The following is a 21,183-nucleotide window of genomic DNA, read 5'->3' on the forward strand; positions in this document are numbered from 1 at the left end:
AAAAAAAAGTTTTTGGGCTACACCCTTCTTTGATAGAAGCATAGAACCACTGTTTCTAAGAGTTGATGGCTCCCAGAGCTGGCGGTAAATGTACCATCGCCATTTTGGGAAGAAATATATACAGTTATATAAAAAAATATTTTTTTAAAAATAAAGTTTTTAAAGAGACAATAAAGGTAGTATAAAAATAAGTCATGTAAAGATGGGTATTACGCAGAGAATCTGGATTGTGTTGTTCTTGGGATTTTTAACTGCAGAAAAACATTTGATCATAAAAGCTGTTGAGTTAAGCCAATATGTATATTTTAAAAGTACTTTGACTTCAAAATTTGTATGTAAGGATATGCTTTGGAAGGAGGCTCTGCTTTTCTTTCCACAGAAAGCCTGAGGCTATGGATTTTTTCCAGATTAAGATACACCAGTTTTGACCAGCCAAGACCCCCTGAAAGGTCTCCAATGACACCATTGCCCAGATGATCCAATATCCAGAACCATTTCAAGGCAACTGCTCAGACAATACACCCTCATGGACTACTCTATAATCTTAAAATTTTCTTTGTGTCCCCATAAGATACAGCGCCTCCCTCCAGCAGGAAGTAGTAAGAGAAGCTATACCCAAATTCCCAAATATAACAAGCTGGCTTTGGAGATGGAATTGGCTCACTCCTTCTCTAAACCCAAGCATATTGCTAAAAAAAAAAAAAAAGGTTAAGAGATTCTTCTATCCCATATCAAAAGAGCCCTCTGGTGTGGGACAGAATATTTTTATTTAAAACAGGTTGATTATAAATGCAGTCTCTTTCTAAAGAAGAAAAGGGGATATGATATAGATATAATAGGATGAAAGGGTAGATTAATGAACCTACTTTTAAAGAGTAACAATTTGTTTAGAAATGTTTTACATTGCTATGGATTTTAGTTTATTGATACAAGTTTAAACTTAATTTTGTTATATTGTATATATTATTTCTACTTTCATGGTAGGTATTATATTTATGTAACTCATTTAAATTTTAATGGATAATTAAAAAATACAGATTAATAGTCTTCTATGATAGTCAAACTTGTAGCCATATTAGTTAAGTTTTCTAGGTATAAATAGATATATTTCAGGCAGATAGGTAATCTTCAAACACTTTAAAGACCTACAGAATATGGTATTTAAAATGTTTTTAAAAATTTAGACTTTTTGGACAATGAGACATGTTTGCTCCTAGCAGCACTGATTTACTTCAGAGAGGAGGATGGGCATCGAAGACACTACATATGTAGTTTATCTTCTTCTTGGCAAAAATAGCCATTTGGGCAAGAGACTGTTCTTGCCTGGACTGCTTGATCGACTGGATGTGCAGGACTCATAGAAAGATGACCACTGAACTTTGCTTGGCAAAATGGTCCTTCAGGTTCCTGCTTTGCAGAGGAAACTGCTAGACATTCTACAGGACACAGAGAAAAGTGAATGAGAGACTCTAGGGCTGTGGGCTGAAGACAGACACCCCAACTTTACAGAAAAACATTAGGTGACTGTCCAGGCTTCCAGCTGCCTCTGTCTACTGTCGTAAGACTCCCCAAAGTTGCTTGTGTCCTTCTTTTGTTTCTCAGATAATATTAGATCCTTCTGGGGCCTTTGATGTAGTTGAAGACTAGATTGTTATAATTTCCTTAGTTATGATAAAAGATAAGTTAGATATAAAACCTTAGACTCACAAATATAGGATAGATATCTTCTTTAATTTTGCCAAATACAAATAGACTAGATATTATAAATAGACTAGATATTGTAACTGTAATTCTTGCTAGATAACTGTTTTGTTATATGTAATTTTACTATGTGAAAGTTAAAATCTTCATTTAAAAAAAAAGAAAAGAGGAAGTGCTGTGAATATTGCTCTGTATAAATAAAATGCTGATTGGCCAGTAGTTGGGCAGGAAGTACAGGCAGGACAAGCAGAGAAGAGAATTCTGGGAAGTGGAAGGCTGAGGCAGAGAGATGCTGCCAGCCGCTGTGAGGAAAAGCAACATATTAAGATACTGCTAAGCCACAAGCCACGTGGCAACTTATAGATGAATAGAAATGGGTTAATTTAAGATATAAGAACAGTTAGCAAGAAGCCTGCCATGGCCATCCAGTTTGTAAGCAATATAAGTCTCTGTGTGTTTACTTGGTTGGGTCTGAGCGGCTGTGGGACTGGTGGGTGAGAGAGATTTGTCCTGACTGTGGGCCAGGCAGGAAAACTCTAGCTACAAACAACAAATATACTGAAAGCAAGAGAATTCAATTTATAAAGAGAACTGATGGGATTCTTCCTCATATTGTATGAGGAACACCCACTTCTGGAGCCCCTACATTTTATACTGATGCAAACAAATCAGGAAAGGCAGGTTATAAATTAGAAAATTTAAGTAAAGTGGCTCAAAGCCCTTATTATTCTGTCCAAAAGTCAGAATTAGATGCTATTCTCATGGCATTAATGGTGTTTACAGAACCTCTTAACATAGTTACTGATTCTCAATATGCAGAAAGAGTTGTTTTGCAGTCAAATATGTATAACCACAATGTTGCAGAGGAACCTTGGATGACTCTCCAGGCAGCCAGCTGTTCCTGTTCTCATATTTTTTGGAAGTCATTGGTTTGCACTTCCTGCTTACTCAGGTAATATTATTTCCTTCTCAGGTCTCTGATAGAGTTGAAGACTTTATAGTTACAGCTATAGTTTTCCATGTTACCTGATTCGGAAAAGAAATTCACTAAGGAGGTGTAAAATCAGTAGGGTTGAGAGACATTAAAAGATAGTTTTGGTAATGCAAGTTAGAATAGAAAGTGAATTAGGTGCAACATTTTGGAGTCACCAAAATAGGATCAGTACTAGAGTATTTTCTCAATACATCAAATATTTATGGACTAGACATTGTTGATATATTTATGCCTGTATATATTTCATATATTTATTATACTTATTGTATATAGTTTGCATATATTAGTTATAACCTTTTTATTTTAGACAAAAAGGGGGAAATGTGGTGATATTTTGTTTGTACTCTAACAAATAAAGCTTGCCTTCAGGTCAGAGGTAGAGCTAACTATTAGTTAACCAGAGAGGTCTGGAGGTCTGTATGGCCAGGAGACAGGAAGTGATATGGCAGGTCGGAGAGAGAATCCCCTTTTCGGTCTGAGGAGCTGTGGAGGTAAAAGGTGACTTTGGGTGACCCTTTACTTCTCTGATCTTTCAGCATTTACCCTGATATCTGGCTCCAGGTTCTTATTAAGACCAATCTGAATTAGCACTACAGTATTTCTTTTCTCAAGGCTGATGGTACATATGGGAAAATGGAGGGCTGACAGGAGATGCATGTAGATGATTCCCAGGGAAGGGTCTATGATAAATGTCTCTACATAATTCCCCAGAGCTAAGCACTTCTGGGGATGCTTGCACATCAGAGAACAAGGATGGGCCATGTTGGGGAGGACTAGAGCTGAATGTCCTTTGTGATTCTCAGAATGAGGTAAGGTGAGGCCTCTGTGACATCACAGGGTTAATCCCCACCCTACTACAGCAGCAGTCTTGGTCTGAGGCGCAACTCAGTGTCCACAGAGCAGGACTGGGAGTCAAAGCTTGCCCATGTGTCTGGGTAAGTTTGGGCTGTTTTCTGGGATGGACACTACCCAAAATTAATTTGAGTGACTCACTCAGTGGGAGGCACTTCTACATTGGGGTTTTAAATGGGGAGACCAAAACATAATGAAGTACTTGAAATGTCTCTTAGTTAGAATAGCTCATCCTAAGAAGAGCTAGAAACAGCAGGGATCAGGGGTCCCATAGCAGTGGGAATGGCCACTCAAGTATTTAGGGAGAGAAAGCCCTGGACTCACCAGGGAGAGGGGTCTTGGAATGAAGCCACGTAGATATGTCTGGATCAGGACTCCAGCCTCCAGCCTAGGTAAGGAAGGATGGAAGGTTCCTGTTTACATGCCTCAAAATTACCATCATTCATAGTTTGTCCAGGGATGGTAGAGAAAGTCTATGGGGTACTGATGTCTGAGCTTCCCTGGCAGTAGCAATCTTTTCATTTGTACTCAGATGGCTGACAAATATAGGAACAAACTCAATGTCACTATCACAGGAACACCATGGCTGCACTCTCCCCTCAAATTCTGTACTTATATACATATTTTTGCTTAGTATGTATGTTATTGGCGTGTGCTCCTGTCTGAAAGTTCACATTCACGTGTGAAAGTGCGTGTAGATGATACTGAATAATGTCATATGTCCTCCTCTACCATATATGACACAGGGTAAATTTATGCTCAGCCTTTGTTAATAAGACGGTATCATCACATGTACAACAGTCCACTTGCTAGGACAGTGTGCTCATCAGAGTGTGGAAAAGCATGATCACACTTCATGCTAAACTCATGTACATAGGAAAAAGCTGGAGAGAGGTGTGATCAGGCCTCTGTTACCTCATATAATAGCTCGCTGCCATGGTAAAGGCTGTGGTCTCCATGGGAGGGGACTCTACTGGGGTATGCTAGGATTCAGATGGAACTGCGGGTGTGGATGAAAATTTGGGCTGAGTGGTGGGAGAAATCCACACAGGATTTTTGGGATGAAGGCCTAATTTCAACTCTTTGTGCTATTCTATGAGGTGGGGGTTAAAAGAGGTGTGGGACACCGTGTGGTCCTTGAAGTGACCTTTAACAGGACCTGTGCTACAGCAGTAGGAAAAGTTGCAGTAAGTATCAGCAGATGTGTTCCAAGGATTAGTCAAACAAGGACTCAAGAAGATCACAGCCACTATTCACCAGAGAATGAGGTCACAGGATGACCCCAGCCTGTACCATGTGAAAAGACTTCAGGTTACAGACGGGTAGGATACAGCTCTGTTGTTGTGCCCCATGCCAGGGACAGCTGTCCTTTATGACAGCCCATAGTGTCCAGGCATGCCAGTTCTTTTCTTCTACTAACCTCCACCTGTATTTGTCAGAAAAGGTGACAGCAGCTGAGGCAGAGCCAGCCTCCATGTCAGGACTCCAGTTTCCAAACTGCATCAGGATAGAGCTCTGCTGTTACACTGTTCTCCAGTGAGAGACATTCTCAGAGGTCACTGACTACTATAGAGAGCCAGGCTGGGAAATCTTATGACATTCTCAGAGGTCCTTGACTATTATGGGAGAGCCAGGTTGGGAAATTGCATGACAGTCTGCTTTCAGTGCCTTCCTCCTTCAAGCTGGATTGAATGGTGGCGAAGGGACAGGTTGAAGGCCAAATTTACCACAGGATCCTACAGATGGCGCACTCCAAGTCTCTTGACTAGAGAAACTTGCTGATAAACTACATCAGCAGAAGTGATAGATGAAGATTGGAACACTGCACACTGGGGCAGAGCATGACACATCCCCATGGCCTTGCTCTTCCCAGGGGTGGTGATCCCTGCAGGAGAAGAACACCTGGTTGTGAGTCTGTTCCCCAGAAATGGTCATAAGGGAAGCTCTTTGGTACTCCCCTTAATACCAGTCCAAAAGACACCCATGTGCTTGGACAGCCTTTGTGCTTCCCAAACAGAGTGACGCTTGGCCTCTGTGACCTCACATGAGGGTCACTGTCATGGTTATGGCTGTGACTTAGTTCTGAGGGCAGCAGAGTCCTTTATAGTGGACTAGGATTTACACCCAGGAGAAGGTGGGTAGGGATCCATTTCAGGTAAATGACTGCAGAAAGTTGTTTGGGTGAAAAATGTGAGCTCACACCAGTGTGTATACATGCAGGGGGCATGATAGGAAAAGGGTGACTAAGTCACAATTCCGTATCATGGGTTTTGGATATACAAGACAGATGTGATCTTAAGAAGAGTTGCATTAGAAAGGAGCAGAGAGACACCATCACTGAGCATGGCTATACTTGATATGCAAGGAGAGGACACCATCCCCACACGGGAAAGAGGCCTTGTGAAGATCTGCACAGGTTCCAATGCATTAAGCAAGACATCCTCTAGACACACGAAGGACTAAACTCTGTTGTTTCCTTTGACTCCTTGTGATATTCCATCATGGGGTCTGATCATAGAGTGGGATAAAAGACTGCATGACCCCTTGTTGGGACTCTCTTAGCTCTCTCTATTAGAAGCAATAATCTTCCCACATGAGCTCATCAAGCCTCTCCACCACAGGCAGAGGCAGATATACATCAGGAAAGATTTCCCAACCACCTTCTCTCCTACATATTTGATGTATTTGTATAATGTGTAATTTATTTCATCTGGACTGTATGCTATTTGTCTCTGTGTTCCTAAGGGACAGGTCAATGATGGTTTGGTTACATTTGACATGACAGAAAAGGACACCAAGTATTTTCCTTTGTCAATATCAACCTGTCTATTTTTATTTTCAGAAAAACTGACCATAGACAAAGGCTAATGACAATGTAGTTTTGAGCACACATGGACTCCACTGCCTGAAGCCTGAAGAGAAAAACAGGTACAGGACCATCCAATGAGGCAATGTACCCAGGCTAAAATCTGAACACTAAAAAGCCAATGTATACCTACTGAAAGTAGTGAAGGCCAAATATGGACCCTGAGAATCCTGAGCTAAAGGTTGACATGAAAGTACCCCAGGTATAAGCATAAACCTAAAGATACATGATGCATGAACCTCAAGTAAGAGGTGTTTCCTGGTCTACCATTGACCATTGTCCTGCCAAGGCCCAAATGTAGAAGAGAAGTGTGACTGGGACAAATCCTGCATTGAAAGAGACCTGCACAAAAAAAAAATTGAGTGGGCTAAAAGTAGAGTCTAAAGAAGCCCAGGCCCAAATCAAGAATAGATTGGGCCCCTGGGCCAATCCCTGAGTATGAAAAGGTCAGTCCTACAGACAGATAATATATTGACATGGGTAAATTATTCAAATAATAGAGGCCCAGGCCAGTCCAAGAAGAGGGATGTGCCTGGGCCAAACTCTGACCCTGTAGAAGCCCAGGTCCAAAGCAAGAAGAAATATGGGCCTGGGCTAATAGCTTACCCTGAAGAAGCCCAGGCCCAAAGCAAGAAGAGCTAAGGGCCTGGGCTAATGCTACACCCTTAAGAATCCCAGACCCAAAGCAAGAAGAGATGTGGGCCTGGGCCATTCCCTGAAACTTAAGATGCCTGGGCCCAGAAAGAGATGATATATGGGCCTGGGACAATCCCAAAAATGATAGAGGCCCAGGTTAAACCACAAAAGTAATATGCCTGGGCTAAACCCTAACCCTGAAGAAGCCTGGGCCCAAACCAAGAGGAGTTGTGAGCCTGGGTCAACACCTGAAATGACAGAGGCCTAGGAAAAACCAAGAAATGGAGTGAGTGCAACCAAATTCAACCCCTGATTCTCAGTACAATTAGTAAAGTAAAATCATTCTGGGTTAACCCCTCACCAAAGAGATCTGGGCCCAAACAAAGAGCACTGTGCCCACACCACATCTAAAGTGAAAAACATTGTGGTTAAGAGTATATACCATGAGGCTCTCTGATCCAAGGCCTTAGTTTCAATTGGTATACTACAACCAAGTAGACATATGCCGGCTTGAACATCGATAACGTTGGACTTGCCCACAATACTTTCTGTACTAATGGCTGATATAAATGGACAACCTGAGTATTTAATATGTGCTTCTAACACATATACTTCATTCAATCCAGGCAACATCCTCAACATGTGAGCAAGGAAGATACCCTCACCATAATACAACCAGGGCTCACTAAATAACCTATCAGTGTAGACAGTGTAGATCAGATGTAGACATCAATGTAGACCAAAAAAGGTGTTATGCTTCACCCTGTAGCTGTCTGACACAAGAACTTACCTTGACTTAGATTGATTTTTTATTTTTTTTGGAAACAAATATTTCTTGAATGTACCTGTAAGGAAGAATATTGGACTAATCATAGTTGGTCTTGTTCTGACTAACATTTGGACACATCAAATCCTCGAAGAACCAGATCTTTATGATCACCTGATTATTAACACAGGTGCAAGGACTTATACAGACCTCAAAGGAACCCGGCTGCTCCTTGAGCCCCCAAAGTCTGGGCTAATATCATCATCAAGGGTGTGTGGACCATACCTTCTTTCTATGCAATCTAGGACAAAATCCTACCACAAAGGAGTGATACCTTAAAGGGACCAAACCTCACCTTAATGACCAAAGGAAATGGACATACCCACGACCCTGACCTGGTCTGACCACCAGGCATTACCTTCATGCTAGTTTATTTTGTAGGATATCAGTGGGAACTCGGGGCTGTTTGACCACCAAGAACCTTGGGTCAAATTTCAATTGTGTTTGGGCCACACCCACTCTTCTTCCAACCCAGGCTCCATTAACAATACAGGGGAGCCAGGACCAAATGACATCCTTGACTGTGTCTGAGCCACAAATGACCATCAACCCATGTGGGCAGATCTTGTACTTAGGGGTGTGTGGGCCGCACCCTTATTTCAAGTCTGACCACATGCTGTCTGGACTCCAAGAAATACAGGAGAAGTTAATGTGAGTGTGAGTTAGCCCGCAAGAAACCCTCCAACAAGAATGGACCCACTGTACTAACAAAAGCATTGATGGTTTAATCATTGAATTTCCACATATTACCTTCAAGATGTATAGACTACGCAGCTAAGGCAACCATGCTCAAATGAGGGAGTCAAGACTACCTCACAGCCTTCACGACCATCTGGGTCACATTTGAATATCAAATAACAGGCACACATTGGGATAGAGGGTGTGTGGGCCGCACCCAGGAATCCCTTGTGCTCAGGTTTTGTCAGGATTACAACAGATCAAGGACAGCACTTTGATGTCAAGTGTGACTTAGAACACATAGTACTCCAGGAAGGTTGGACACATTTTAACACCATGGGATGGTGGTCTGCAGAATGACATCATAGAAAAATACCATAAAGTGATATCGATGGGATCCTGCCAGCCAATCAATATCAGTGTGAGCTGGGGGCTAACTTACCACCAAGAAGCCTGGGTCAAAATTAACTTTGAGTGTTGTGGACCTCACCTCTCTCCATCAAACTCAAGAGATAAGCTTAACTAGGAGGATCCAGGACCACAAAACATGGCCTTCATGATGTCTGGGTCACACCAGAGAAACAACCGGGGCAGACTTTACCATGATGGGTGTGTGGGCCGCACCCAAGTGTCATGATTTGTCCAGCCACTATCTTGTCTACAAGAGATCAGGACAAGATGATCTCATGTGTGACTTAGCCAACACCAAGAACTCACAAGAAATTGGAACAACCACAACAACCAGCATTAGTGGTCTGCTATGTGACTTTAGCCTCATGAACTTCACAAACCTCACAAGACTATGGTCCAAACCCTCTTAGTCTGACATCCCAGGTTCCCTTCCCATGCCCTATTGACCTTGGTTCTCAACCTGACCTGATTAGAAACACCAAGTAACCCACTGGGTTAAGAATGTGATGGAACACTAGTCTAGACATAACCTTAATGCTAATGAGCAATGGGAAACCTTGAAGGCCCTCCTCTGGAGGCATGTTTTTGGCATGCTCACTGTCTGGAAGTAGTTACTGAGGATTCCTTAAACTCTCACCAGAGCCTGCCTAAAGGAAGATGGAATTATACAGTGATTTCTATAAATCTCTGCCTTCATCTTCTGTATAGAAAATAGTTCTGAAGATGTGTAGTCTTATATTATTCTTATTGTGCATTTCATGCCCTAGCCTTATGTATATAGTATTCAATAAATGTGAGGTTCATCTGGAACCATGGTTTATCCTGGAATGCTTATTTTGGCCCTTTCCCTATACTTCTAACAAAAGGTTTTCAACCTTTGGATTGAAGATTTAAAGAACAGGCTGTGATGGTCATTCACAAACAGTAAGTGTGGGTAGCTAGCACATCTCTTTCTCATCTGCTGTGTCCATGTATACAACACATATCTGAATTCTCAGACCTCATCCTGAAGATCACTGCACCTACGTCTATGCTTTATATCTTTAAGCTGGAGTCTCCCAAGGAAAACTAAAGAAAAGGTCCAAGTAGTCATGAAATAACTGTAATAAATTTTTCTAATGGGAGAAACTGCTACCCACTCCTTCTAGCTCCAAAATCAGATTAGCACCAATTTCTAGAGAGTTGCTGATGATGGGCTAAAAGGCAGAGAAGGAACAAAGGTTCTATGTGGGTCACAGGGCACTGGAAAGTGTTTTCCAGTGAGACTCCACATGAGGATGAATGCACTCCCAGTGAAATCCCATGCATGAGCTTTAGCACAGTCAGGTACAGATTCATGTTAAAGGAACAGTGAAATATGCTGTGCTCCTTCAATTAGAGGAACTAGAGGCTGACATATTGCAACTCTAGACTTGTCCCTGATGATCTTGTGAAGTTTAGGTGTCAGACTTGTTGGCGTGTTTACTATCCAGCCCCATACACCTCTGCTTCCCTCCCTGTGGTCTTTGGTTAATATATATTCTTTCCATTGCCCCAGGGACTTTGCAAGATTTCTGCGGAAAACATCCTATGGCTTTCACTGTCTTGTCCATCAATGTCCCTTCCTTATAGTTGGACATCCATGGTCACAGGGCTCCTTCTTCTCATCCAGGTCTGATTCACTCTGTTCCCCATGCAAACATCCTTTTCCTTCAGAGATATGAGGGTTCATCAGACTATATAAAAAGAAAGGCCATAGATCTTATGTTTTGCTGGCTTTCGCTGTAACTTTCAAATGACATTCTAAGGAGGTCTGAACCTTTCTGCTTCCACTCCTGAAAAGAAGCTAGAAGACTCAATGCAGTATACTTGGGGCAGCATCAGAGGGAGGGGTGTTTAAACCTCAGTGGGTTAGAAACAGGACCGCCTTTCCAGGGATGGCATCATCTTTCCCAAGGATAATTGGGTCACCTTAACCAAGATTTTATATCATTGCTTGTTTATTCACCTTTGATGGATCCATTTGGGGATTCAGAAATGGTGAGGAACATCATCAGGGATCCTTGGTGACTGTACATGTTGGTCCTACCACTAAATGTGTATTTTAAGTATGAGCTCAAAGCTAACACAAAGGTACACCCGACTAAACCCTGAAATCAAGGAAACCTGGATGAAACCTAAACGAGAGAACCCCAGGACAAAGCCTGATAGGAAAGAGCCCTGTCAAAATACGAACCCATAGCAGATGAGGACACACTCTAAATCTTAGAAGTCAGGGCTCAAACACTGTCTCTATAATCCCTGAACAAACCAAGTCCCCATAAGAGACAAAAATGTATCCTGAACCTAACAATTCCAAGCCAAATCCTCAAACACAAAGACCCTGGCATGAGAAAATTCTCTTGGATTGCTGGGATGGGAGTCCAAGAGACTCCCAAAACCAATAAGGTAATGCTACTTCCCTTGGTCACTTCCCAAAAATCGAAGGCAAGACCCTATTTCTGAAAATGCCAATATCTTGGGACATGGGATACTAGAGAATTTGGGGGTGGATGTCACACTAAAACCTCCTCCATGAGGACTAGCTTTTTTTTCTTTTTCCTTTTTCTTTTTTTTTTTTTTGAGACAGTGTTTCTCCATGTAGTTTTGGTGCCTGTCCTGGATCTCACCCTGTAGACCGGGCTGGCCTTGAACTCATAGAGATATGCCTGGCTCTGCCTCCCTAGTGCTGGGATTAAAGCGTGTGCTACCACTGCCCTGCAAGGACTAGCTTTAATCCTGGCAAGTGCTATAGTAAGTATAGCTTCTGCAAGGACCAGAAGCATTCAGCAGTGATTAACATATTAACCACAAAACGACCAACATGGCCGTGTGTCCCAAAGGATGCAACACTGGCACTCATACATGACAAATTTTTGTCTGTATGATAGGACTTAAAAAGGCTTGTTCAACAGGAGGGATATACTGTCTATTACTGTATTACTGGAATCCTAGCCAATTACCCATGGCTACTGAAGTCACTGATCTTATGGCAGAGCCTATTATTATCACTTTACTAAACCATTGTAGCTCCTGACTAAATCCTCCATATTTGTCTGAATAGCCACAGGGTGAGTATCTCCTAGAAATGGTGTGGAACATGGACCCAAGAAACCACAACAATATGGCTGCCTAAAGGAGACCTAAACAAGGACAATGGCATTGAATATCTTAGTGTGGATGGGAGAAACCTCATGGGGACTCATCCCCAGACAAAGAGCTAAAGGCAACTAAGCACTCCTGAGAGAGGAATAATTGGTCTTTCCAGGAGATGAGGAGCCATAACTGACTACCCAATACCTAGTGTTCAGACCTGAAAACATACACATGCAAGCATTACTGAGCAGAATCGGCACATTGTTGACATACATTTATGGAATTTTGATTGATAAATAGCAATTCTAAATAAAAAGAGCCCATGAATTTGAGAGGCAGTGAAAGAATTCAAATGGTAAGAGAGAGAAAAGGAGTATGAAAAGGGTGTGATTTTATTTTCATTTTAAAAATGGTAAAATAATTTTTGAATTATTTAATGGAAGTCTTAGGCTGGGTTCAATAATCAATATTATATTTATGCAATGACACATATTTCGTGTTTGCCTATTTTGGTTGGACACTTCTGCATTACCCCTAGATCTCTCTCCTCACAAGGAGTCACAATCACAGACATTACAGTATCATGTTGGACATGCCCATGGTGACATGGAGCCCATATTTTGAACCTTTAAATGAGCTGACATCCCAGGGTATAATGCTCTATTCTCTCCTACAACCCCACTCCACCCACACATTTCCTCAAGCTCCATCTCTCAATTAAATCCACCCCTACTATGCTGTCCTCATCTGGAAGGAAAACAATACCAAAGAGAGGACTGCAAGCATGCTCACTTCTCACTGGAGCAGCAAAAATCTGATTGGCCTTTTGTTTCAGACTTATACAGGTATTTGAGTGTGTCAGACCCCAGAAAGTCAACAATTATCCTATGAATATATTTTGTAAAATTTCCTATACATGTTAGATATACATGTAACTATTTTCCCACAACTCAAACGCACATACAATGCTTTTTCTTATCTACATACTTAATAAAACATTTTTCACTTTTTATACAAATTATGTGGATACTTGGTCCACATCAGAACGAAAGCTTTTGAGGTGTATGTAATTAACTGTGGAAAAATCAATGAAATGAGACACTTTGGCTAGATCAAAGAATGCCTATATTATTGCACATTATGCGCCAACTAGGACCCTGAGTGCTCAAACAATAGCAGACTTAACATGTTTTCAATATTTAACACATATAACTGTTCAATGAATCATTATTTCATCCATTTGTAATATCTGGTTTGACTTTTGAGACCAGATTTTAGTACATAGGCCATCCTGGCCTTCAGCTCACATTGCTCCTCTTGTCTCTGTCTCTCAAGTGATGAGATTCAGGGACCACCATGCCTGGCTCCATTCCTGACATCTGCAATAAGAGCCACATCTATAGACAGGAGCACACTGACATGCAAGGCATGCGTTCTTGACACCAGATCTCAATGTTCTGCAATGACAGGGAGGATCAAGAACAAACGGAATATGCATCAGTACATCAGAAACCAAGGACGTCTGCCAACCTACCAAAAGGTTACACCGATGAGTTTTACTTATGTTGGCCACTGAAGAGACAGGTCAAACAGCAAGAATACTCAATAAAATTTCATTTAAAAGTTAATTCAAATTAATAGCTTATGAGGCTCTACCTTATACATGAAATAGCCCCAAAAAGCATTCTGTAGACTGGACTCCTGACAGGGAACCAGGTAGGCAAACTACAGATCTTCATCTGTCCCTGTGTTCCTCTAGATCCAATATCTCAATCTCATCACCACAGCTCTGCTATAAAACACCTGCTTCCCTTTTCCCTGTCCCCTGCCTTCATCTACTGTGGTTCTAACAGTCCTCTCCTCTAACCTGATTTCCCCCATTTGTTTCTTTGTCTCAGCCCTGACTCCAGCAGGCACCCCTGACAACCCAAAGGCCACTCCTCCTGGAGAAGCAGATAGGCTTACAGCAGATCCTCTCCTCTCCTCCTGCTCTTCCAGTCCCAATCTCCCAGTTTCTTTCTGGAATCTATAGCAAAACACCTGCTGTGGGTCCCCTTCCCTCTATGACCCCATCCATAATGGAACAAACATCTCCATCTCCCTTCTACCAGCATATCCCACTATCCCAGTTTCTCTATTTGCAACTGTTATGATGACATAAGTGACCCTAAAAATGCCACTGGGGAACTCCTACAGCTGATAAACACCTCCAGCAAAGTGGTTGGATACAAGATTAATTGAATAAAATCTGTAGCTCCTCCTATATATAAATGAAAAATGGGCTGAGAAACAAATTGGGGAAACAACACCCTTCACAATAGCCACAACTAATATAAATATCTTGGGTTAACTCTAACGAAGCAAGTGAAAGACCTGTATGACAAGAACGTCAAGTCTTTGAAGAAGGAAATTGAAGACAGAAAGATCTCCCATGCTCACAGATTGATAGGATTAACATAGTAAAAATGGCCATCTTACCAAAAGCAATCTACAGATTCAATGCAATACCCATTAAAACCCATACAATTTTTTTTACAGACCTTGAAAGAATAGTATTCAACTTCATGTGGAAAAACAAAAACCCAAGCTGGCTAAAAGAATTCTGTGTAATAAAAGAACTTCCAGAGCTATAGTAATGAAAACAGCATAGTATTGGAATTAACATAGACAGGTGGATCAATGGAATTGAATTGAAGACCCAGATGAAAATCCCCATGCACCTGACTGTTGACAAAGAAGCCAAAATTATACAATGGGGGGGGAAAGTATCTTCAGCAAGTGTCACTGGCATAAATGGATGTCGACAAGTAGAACTATGCAAATAGATCCATATATCACCCTGCACAAAACTCAAGTCCAAAACTAAGAGTTCTCATCAACTGTGGAGAACTACACATTCTAACTCAAAGAGCATGGTGACTGCACTGCACTAAGGCTGCTGCTCTCAAGAGCAGCAGTTGAATAAGACAGAGAAGAAAACAAACTTCAAATCTCATAGGCTGCAGCTGTCTTTTCCATATAAATTTCACAAGTGAATACCCCAGCCATCCCCCTTCAACTGCTCCTCCTCATTATGTGTTTATTCATAGTGTCAAGTTCCTCCAAAGCCTTTATTATTTGTTTCGACAGCTTATACAATATTTCCTCTTAATCACTGTTCATGGACCCATCAGTGTGAGCATATGGCATTTCCTTCTATAATGCACCCATTTGGCCAAATATCAAAACAGCTATTTTTCTGAAGTCTGATAGGCACCCTTCAGTCTATTTGTTCCTCATTTAATTTCTTAGGAACATAGCATTTTGGAGATTATTTTGTCAGATCTGATGATCTCTCATCTGACCATCACCACATCATAGAAACAGAAATACACTTTAGGAATCCAGCAATTTCAAAACATAAGCTATTAATATTCATATTTTCTAATTACATGATATAGGTTTAACATTCACATTAATATGATTTGGAGCTGGAGAGATGGTCTAGTAGTTAAGAGCACATACTGCTGTTACAGAGGACCCAAGTTTGATTCCCAGCACCCACGCCAGGTGGCTCAGAACCACTTTAACTCCAGCTCTAGGGGATTTAACACTGTCTTCTGACCTCTGCAGGCTGTGCACTCACATGCACATAGTTGCACACAGATCCATGCAATAACATAAATAAAAAATAAAAATATTAAAAAACAGCACAATTATACCACATACACTTGGAGAACAAAGCCAAAGTTATTCTGAAATTCAGAGAAATAGTATTTAACCTCTATACTTATGTTTTCTATCTTACAAGGCTTTGTTCTCCAAGTGTATATGGTATAACAGTTTTTACTCTTACTTTCTTCTAATTACAATGAGCTACTATCTTTAGTGTAAAACATTATTGCTCCTGGTGACTGTCTTCAAGGTGATCAATAAAAGTGCTAGTGACAGTTACCAGAATAAATTGCAGCAAAAAGTTAGAAACTAATTGATGTACTTTTACATTTCTAATATGGCAAGTGAGGTAATTAAATACAGTCATGATACAATACAGCACAACAAGGAATATATATCGAACAAAAGAATTTTGTAATGGAATTAAATTTCAACTCTGTAAAGGCAATCTCTGAGCTGAATTGGGAGAGATGAGTGTGTAGAAACCATAAATAATCCTTTCCAACCATGACAGGCAATTTCACTTGCACACAAAGGGATGATTTTTAAATGAACAGAAATTCACTTTTTGCCAAGCACCTTACAAAAATTCTAGTTCATACCATCAGAAGCAATGTGCTTGAATATAGAAATGGCTTTTACATATCCTTAACATAGGAAAATGTTTCCAACCAATGAGAATATGTTTTATCAAAGTAATGATTTTACTTTGTGATTTTTATCATTAACCATTTCCTATAAACTGAGCCCACAAAGAGAAGTGCACAATAGTGAGTAGAAATATTCAAGGAAGCCATGGTATCTGGAACTAATAATCTCATTCTCTCTGCTTTCTCTAGTTATGGTTCAGTGGACAGAGAAGCCACTCATGCCCACCAGGACCCACCACTAAACAATGACTGTGAGAACATCCTCTGCTTGTTCATAGCTCACTGTTGTACCCATCTTCCATTACCTACTTACTTACATTCCCTACTTCTTCATTTATTGAAAACTTATTTACTAAGCATCTAGCATCTGCCAAGATTTCACTTCAAAGGTGAAAGCCAAGGGAATGGAAACCAACATGATTTGAGCATGCCCCATGGAACACACAGTTCAGCTAACTTTCATTACTAGGACAAAATATCTGAAATGATCAACCTAAATGGGTGAAAACACCATTTTGGCTCATGGATTCATCCAACAGTCACCTGGCTCTATTGATTTGGGCCCATGGCAAGGTAAAAACAATCATAGCAAAACACGTGGAGGAGGACATTTATTCACCTATGCTGGTTGTGATGTAACAAGATGGAGAAGGGCTGGGGACCAGTATCCTTTTCAAGAGCACACCTTCAATGATCTAATTTTTCCCAGAAGGCCCCTTTTTCTAAGAGTTCTACCACTTCCCAGTAATGTCAATGACTAGCAACCAAGCTTCTATCATATGGTCTTGAGGTGGGGGGGCACTCTAGATCCAAGCTAGAGCAAGTAGTTAAATACAGACTTAACCTATCAAACACAAGCAGAGGTGACTGGTTACCCTGATCTGGTGCTGTAAATAAAGATGTATGGCACTATGTTAGGTGCTGTAAATAAAGATGTATGGCACTATGTTAGATCACCATGAAAGGTTTTGCTGCAGTCTAGAGAGAAAGTGAGATCTTCTCTGGAGAAATGACATTCAGTAGACATATGAGATAGTCTGGTGGGGAGTCATGGGAGGAGAGATGAAGAATCTCGGACCTGAGGAATATGTACATAGAGGGAGGACACTTAATATTTATAACATATAACACTGAGCAATGAGGGGAAAGTGCAATAGAAAGTAGAGAAGGCTGATTTCTCCCGGGAAAGGAGTGAGGTCTAGTCATGCAGAACTTCATTTCAAAATCAGCAAGAACCCAGAAGGAGTTTTAAACACAATATGACATGTTAATATTTGAAACAAACATTTTCCTTGTGCTGTGTAAACAAAAGAATGGCAAAAGGATGTTGAAAGTGGCCAGGGAGACCAAGTCTGTAGAAGCCACTGCAGGGGTTTAGTATAGACAGTAGTTTGAAGAGGGAAAGAGGAGCAATAACAATCCAGAAGCAGAGTGATAACTGAGAAAGATATACTTGTAGCACTTATAAAATCCAAGGGTTGATTAGATAGAAGCCATAAAGGACACAGAGGTACTAGGGCAATTTTAGGTCTGGGCTCTGTGTCTTAGTTAGGGTTTCTATTGCTGCAATGAAACACCATGACCAGAAAGCAAGTTGGGGAGGAAAGGGATTATTTGCTTTACACTTCCAGATTACTGTTCGTCATTGAACGAAGTAACGACAGGAGCTCAAACATGACAGGAAACAGGAGGCAGGAGCTGATGCAGGGGCCATGGAAGGGTGGTTCTTACTGGTTTGCTCTTCATGGCTTGCTCAGCCTGCTTTCTTATAGGACCCTGGACCACCAGCCCAGGAATAGCACCACCCACCATGAGATGGGTCCTCCCCACCAATCACAAATTAAGAAAATGTACAGCAAGATCTTATGGAGGCATATCTCAATTGAGGTTTCCTCCTTGCAGATGACTCTAGCTTTGACATAATATCAGTTTCCATAAATGTAAGGTTACTATAAATAACTAAAAACTAGTGGAAGAAAAATATAAGTAAATTTTAGTTAGCTTCTTTAACCTTTTGGAGATAGTAAGTAGACTGACTCATTTGTTTTAAAACTAACAAGTGAGAGTTTGAGAGGTCCTGATTTGCAAAGCAGATGTTGAAATCATAGACATTCCTAAGGAAAGATAAATCTTTCTGCTGGGTGGTGGGATTGTTTTGTACACAGGTTTTAAAACTGTATTTTCTCTTAATTAAAGTAGGAAATATAAAATAGTAAGTTTTTTGTTCTTTCCTAGCTAGGGTCAGGTTATGAGATGTTTATACTGTCCTGCCTTGCAACTGCCATGACAACTACTTAAAGCCTCCCTGTCTGTGAGATTACCGACTGAATTAATATTCGCCACAGACCTTCAGTTGATTATCCTGGGTCAAATGTAAAGAACTGACCATGGTAACACAAAGCTCTTTCAAGAGACATTTAGTGAATGATCCTGTTCCAATGCCACATGCTGGGGCTTAGACATGAAACAAAAATAAAAATAAAATAAAATAAAGCAGAGATAAAACAAAGTTTCTTCAATCACGGAGTTTATCATCCAGATAGAAGACAGCCATGTGAGCAGATCTTAATTCAGAGTCAAGCACCCAACAGTAAAGTTTATGGGAAGGAATTGCTAACTATTTAATTAGCTGCACCACACGGGAGTGAGCAGGACATCAGGAAAGTCAGCAAGGAAAACCATCTGTGCATCTCCAGGGTAATCTTTGTTAGGTAACCTGGAGTCTGACATGCGCACCTGCTTAGAGCCATTGTACACCGTTTTCATATCAATCTCTCCCCACTCATTACTCATATGGGGTTTGCTTTATCCAGGATAAAGGACTGTTCACACTTCTGAGTGGCTGTATTCATCTCGTGGGGAGGCAGGACTTTCAGCTATGGAAGAAGTGTGGTCCTGGCTGGGGAGTACCATACTAGGTATCAGAGAACTGCTTTTGATCCATGTGACCTTGGGGATAAAAATTGCAATATATTCGAGCTACAATTTTGGGGAGTTTTAATAAAGAAATGATAACAAACCTGAAATGTTTTTATTGGTTCTAAAATAGCCCAGAAGTTCTACTTTTTGCGTTAATTCTTTGTGAATGGAACAATGCCTACGAGGAATAATTTAATTAAAGTAAGTAGGTTCTAAATTACAAAGTGATTAGCAGATAATTAGGAGGTGATATTAGGCATATGATATCCAAAATAGTTATCTGGAGGAGAAACATTCAATCCAAATTTATTCCAGTTAATTTCAGTAAGATGCTTATCTCATTATGATTAGAGATTAAAAATATATTACTTAATAGTCATTCCTAAAAGCAAGCTACATAAATAATACATGGAGTATAAGCCTACTTGTTATAAAAGGAAACAAACATCTATAATTACATTTGATTTAAATATCATTGAGAAAAAACTTCCTCCAAGATATATGCCAGGCTAGGGCTGGGGAGGTAGTGCAGGCAAAATGTTTGCCGTGCAAGTGTGAGGACCTCAGTTCAGTCCCCAGGACTGACTGAGTGAGGGTGGTAGTTAGTAGATGCTTGAAAACCCAGTTATGGGAGGTGGAGACAGGCAAATTCCATAGGTTCACTGTCCAGCCAGCCTAACCTAATTTGCTAATCCCAAGCTACTGTTTCAAAAAATAACATAGATGATGCTTGAGTATTGGCCCCAATAGTTATCCTCTGATCTCTATTCATGTGTGTACACACGTACATGCATCCACACTCACACAAGTATACATGATATCCACATATACCAACCTATTACAGTAGCCATGTAGGAGGCTGTAAATCGGTTAATAAAGGGTTTCATGCCGGGTGCCACATGCCTTTAATCCCAGCACTCGGGAGCTAGAGCCAGGTGGATCTCTGTGAGTTCGAGGCCAGCCTGGTCTACAGAGTGAGATCCAGGACAGGCACCAAAACTATACAGAGAAACCCTATCTCAAAAAACAAACAAACAAAAATAAAATAAAAAAATAAAATAAAGTGTTTCACATAGCAAGAGTTATTGATGAGGAGGTAAAGGGATAGCGAGAGAAAGATAAAAGCAAATTTTAATATTTTATTATATAGTATTGTGTTGGTCAAGATTTTACAATAAGGATTTTTTTATATGTCTTTCAAATAACTAGGACAAATTAAAATACCTTAAAATTCTTGAGTTGCAGAGACAGAACAAGCACCCACCTTCATCTTCCCTTTTCTTTCTTTCTTTCTTTCTTTCTTTCTTTCTTTCTTTCTTTCTTTCTTTCTTTCTTTCTTTCTTTCTTTCTTTCTTTCTTTCTTTCTTTCTTTCTTCCTTCCTTCCTTCCTTCCTTCCTTCCTTCCTTCCTTCCTTCCTTCCTTCCTTTCTTTCTTTTTTTTTGTTTTTCGAGACAGGGTTTCTCTGTGTAGCTTTGTGTCTTTCCTGGAACTCACTCTGTAGACCAGGCTGGCCTTGAACTCACAGAGAGCCGCCTGGCTCTGCCTCTCAAGTCCTGGGATTAAAGGCGTGCGCCACCACCACCCGGCTCATTCCTCTTTCCTTTTCACTGAAGACAGCTGAAACACGGAATTAGCATCTGTAATGAACTGGATAGTAACGATGAGCATAGGAATGAGGGGCTGCCCACAGCTAAGCAATAAACTGTACAATCTTGGTACATCCACAGTACACAAGATAGGAAAGTTTTCTTGTTTTGAAAAAGTAACCACTAAAGAAGAGGTAGTTATATTGATAGTAGAACTCACCAGCCCACATGGGATATCATTTTAAAGTTGAAATATTTTACATGCAAGAAGTCTGAAAGCAGTCCCCACCTCCAT

At 40.7% G+C, this 21,183-nt stretch overlaps 2 long non-coding RNA genes across 2 annotated transcripts; both read left to right on the top strand.

Annotated features, from left to right (window-relative positions):
* Positions 1 to 3,539: 3,539 nt before the first annotated feature.
* LOC121824012 (uncharacterized) lies at positions 3,540 to 9,774 on the top strand. Its single transcript, XR_006065741.2, has 2 exons — positions 3,540 to 3,630; positions 6,390 to 9,774. It is a non-coding gene; the product is annotated as an uncharacterized LOC121824012 (long non-coding RNA).
* Positions 9,775 to 16,566: 6,792 nt separating this feature from the next.
* On the top strand, positions 16,567 to 19,401 carry LOC143269486 (uncharacterized). The gene is made up of 2 exons (XR_013045911.1): positions 16,567 to 16,633; positions 19,196 to 19,401. It is a non-coding gene; the product is annotated as an uncharacterized LOC143269486 (long non-coding RNA).
* Positions 19,402 to 21,183: the final 1,782 nt, after the last annotated feature.

Source organism: Peromyscus maniculatus, chromosome 19 (assembly GCF_049852395.1).
Source record: "Peromyscus maniculatus bairdii isolate BWxNUB_F1_BW_parent chromosome 19, HU_Pman_BW_mat_3.1, whole genome shotgun sequence".
Lineage (NCBI taxonomy): Eukaryota > Metazoa > Chordata > Mammalia > Rodentia > Cricetidae > Peromyscus > Peromyscus maniculatus.